The sequence below is a fragment of the Pteropus medius genome, unplaced genomic scaffold (genome assembly GCF_902729225.1).
Source record: "Pteropus medius unplaced genomic scaffold, Ma_sr-lr_union100, whole genome shotgun sequence".
NCBI lineage: Eukaryota > Metazoa > Chordata > Mammalia > Chiroptera > Pteropodidae > Pteropus > Pteropus medius.
The window spans coordinates 16100225-16103942 of NW_024349801.1; the positions used below are offsets into that span (position 1 = coordinate 16100225).

General features: G+C 32.1%; 1 pseudogene; it reads left to right on the forward strand.

Annotated features, from left to right (window-relative positions):
- Positions 1-1035: 1035 nt before the first annotated feature.
- On the forward strand, positions 1036-1154 carry LOC120580974 (uncharacterized; annotated as a pseudogene).
- The last annotated feature ends 2564 nt before the right edge of the window (positions 1155-3718 follow it).

Consider the following 3718-nt stretch of genomic DNA (forward strand, 5'->3'; position numbering starts at 1 on the left):
AATAGGGATAATTAAATTCATCCTGCCTCCTTTGCAAGGTGTTTGAGAGAATTAAATGAAATCAAAGATGTTAGAGTGCCTTGTAATCTGAAAAGCACTGTACTAATGTCAGAGATTATTCATTTCATCATTATTAATAAACACTTGCACTCTACATCACAATATTGTATAAGGCATCTTCAGAGGAAAATAGCGAATGCCTTAGAAAGCAAATCAATTAGTAAACGTATTGTTCTCTTTCGTGATTTGGAAGGTTACCTTGCACAAAACTCACATTTTCTGCCACAAACAAAATTCTGCATTTTAGGTCTTTGTATGAAACTGCAGTTTGGGGAGAAAGTATAGGTTAGAGTATCTGCATTATGAGAGTTTGGTTGCAGACAAAAGAGTATCGATATCTGTGTTTATTTCCTCTGTATGTTAAGAATGTTTTGTTGAATGTTGGCTAAAATCAGGATCATTCTTGGTCAATGAAACAGGTTATTCCCAGATTTAGTGTAGCATGGATGAAAGAAAGTTGGGTCAATACACCAACAAATCTGGGTCAACATCCTGCTTCTGACATTTGTTTTTTTCTAGAAACTCTACTGGTCACCTTGAGAGAATTACTTAATTTCTTTCTGATTTTTAAATATATCTCATGTAAGATATAGCCTGCCCTTGTTAACAACTGGTGCAGAGATGATGAAAAAGTATTTTCTTCATAATCAGTAATATAAAACATCTATTATTTATATGCTCTAAGGGAAATTAGACAATGTATATTTATAATAATAAATAAAAAGCTGGATATATAAACAGCTTTTTTAATAGAAACTAACAGTACATATTTAATGTTTTATCTATATTTATGTCTACCCATTTCTTAAAAAAATTTCTGGCTGTTACATAAATACATCAAATGGAATAACATTCAAATAGAAGCAGAAATAGAATATCAAGTTCAAAGAAAAAAATCAGAGATGCAGATTTTATCATATATAGTATTTCGCAGTTGCTTCAAACATATAATTACCATGTTAACATCTGAATAATGACTGTGGCCAAGCTACCCTGAACAAGCTCGATCCCATCTGATCTTGGAAGCTAAGCAGGGTCAGGCCTGGTTAGTATTTGGATGGGAGATCACCTAGGAAGACCAGGTGCTGTAAGCATAAAAAATAAAAAGAATAAGGGATTGTAAACTGACAAGGTCCTTGCAATCTGTGAGGTCAACCAAGGGTTGCTTTACCTAAAAAAAAAAAAAATCTGAATAATGATCTGACCAGTCAAAATATGATAATATAACCATTAATAAATGTTTAACTTTAATAAATTATATATAATAAATAAAAATGTGTGTGTGTGTGTGTGTGTTTGTGTGTTTATAGGTTATTTTTTGCCTATCAGTGACCAAAATATATAAATTATATTTGAGCCTTTCTTAAGATAAACCTTCACCATGCTTTCTAAAGGGTTTATGTATGTATTAATTTATTTGAATGACAACCAATAATTAAGTATTATTTATTTCTAGTCACTATTTCAAGGGCTCGGCCTATCTACAAAGTCATCTGCAGCATTTATATTTGCTTATTTTGATATTTCCTAGTCTGTATTAAAAATTCATTAAACCCATCAAAAATTCATTAACACTCAGGTTAAAGAAAAAGTTTCTCATTTCTGTTTTCCTGGTTTTCTGTTAGTTGATGTTCACTGTTCTTATTTTTACAGTGAGACTAAAAGTTGCTTGAGAGAAGTATATATTTTTTTTTTTGAATTTTCAGGAATGCTTTGGCACAATGTTTGCCAAATTGTAGGTAGACTCCCAAAGACACATTTGCTACATAAGTAATAACTTGTTAAAAAAAAAAGAAAGAAAGAAAGCAGGTTGAGAACTGGGAGAAATGGTTTTAAAGGTCTCAGTTTACAATCAAGAGCAGACAAGACCTAAATATTTGCAAAGTTTAGTAAAAGAAGAATTTAATGGTAGTCCTAGTAATAGGCTACTTAATCTGGGGCTCTGGTTCTTTATTTGGATCCCAATATTATTATTACTGCATCAATATTATTATAACTGTGTGTGTGTGTGGGTGGGGGTTATCCACTCATTCATTATTATTCTCTTTAATTATAAGTCATATTAAGTAGGCATTATCCTCATTTTATAAATAAAGTTAATAATGCTAAGAGAAGTTAAGCTATTCATAATTTCACAAGAAGAGTAAATATATTTTTACTTGGTGATGTCTTAATTTAGTGTCCATGCTTCTGGTTATCTATCCAGCTTTCCTTCCATAAGGGCACCTCTTTTGGAACTAGGGGCACTATTCTGGCAAATCCTGATGATATGGCTATTGCTAGGAATTGCTACATGAGTACTCTTGGCGCTGTCATTTCCCTGAACAATATTCCACTTGGATTTACATTTTGGTCAGTCCTTCTCTGACTGACAGAATTTGGTCCAGTTTCTAAAACTTCTTCCAGATTCCCATTGTTTCTGGTCTTGAATTTCTCCATGCTCTCTTTCTACATTGTTGAAGTTACCAAATATCAGTCTTTATCTACACTGTTATAAAATTATCATCAGTTTAAGATAAAAGAGTTAGGGGAGACTTCATATAATAAGTTGAACTTTAGTCAAACGTTGAAGATTGAGTAGGAATTGGATTAGAGAAAGAAATGGTATAGTGCACTTTTGGAAAAAAAAACAAATGAAACCTTTGCATTTGAACCCTGAACAATGTATTCAAGTAAGATTCTATCCCTTTTGGGTAGAGAAGTTCATTTATAAAGTGCCAAAAGCCCATTAGTAATAAAACCAATAATATATGACTAGAACCTTACGGTGTATATGTCTCTCTTTCTTGTGAGTGAGATTATTGAATCCTCAACTATTACCTTACTATAGTTTGGAAAGATTTAATCATGCTGACTTACACGAAGGAGAAATAACACCTCAGTCATAAAGTTTAAATTTGCATGGCTAGAATATAAAAATTAGTTTGAGTGTCTGAAAATCAAACCTAGAGTTTTATCTGCCCCAATTTCATTTTGTGTGTGTCTCAATCTGTGTGTAACAAGTAAAGTCACTAGTTTCATAATCTGACTGGGTCTCTAAATAATTATTCCCTGCTCTTCTATCCAGTGGTGATATGGCATTATGCTAGAAAATGTCAAATATAACAATCTCCCTCCACCCCAATTTTGTATATACACTGTGGACTCTCATAAACTATTCTTGAGAAGAAAAGGAAAATTAAAAAAGTTATAGAAATAAAATCCCCAAATAAACTCAATAAGGTAGATGGCACATAATTCAACTCCATACACATGGATAAAACATATAAAAATGAAATATAGTGTCATTTTATGACTCATGATTAAGCATGCTAAACTGAAGATTAATGCTGTGATTTTAGTCCCATTATTCTTAAGTGTCTCAGTATGAAGTCAGTGCAATGATTGAACCATTTTGTGAAAACTGCTTAACTCATCAAAAAAAGAAAATGTTATTTAAACCTGAAAATAAAGAAGATGTATGTGGCAGGCAGCAGGGGAACCGGTAGGTCAGCTGGTACAGGCTGCTGAACAATTGTGACATTCCAGTTTTGAGATTCCTTGCAGCTCATCATCATAAATATTGAAGAAAATTTTGATATATATCTTGTTCATTAGATGTTCATACTACAACCTAAATTAAGGTATGAATTTTGAAGACAATGTGGTGATATGAATA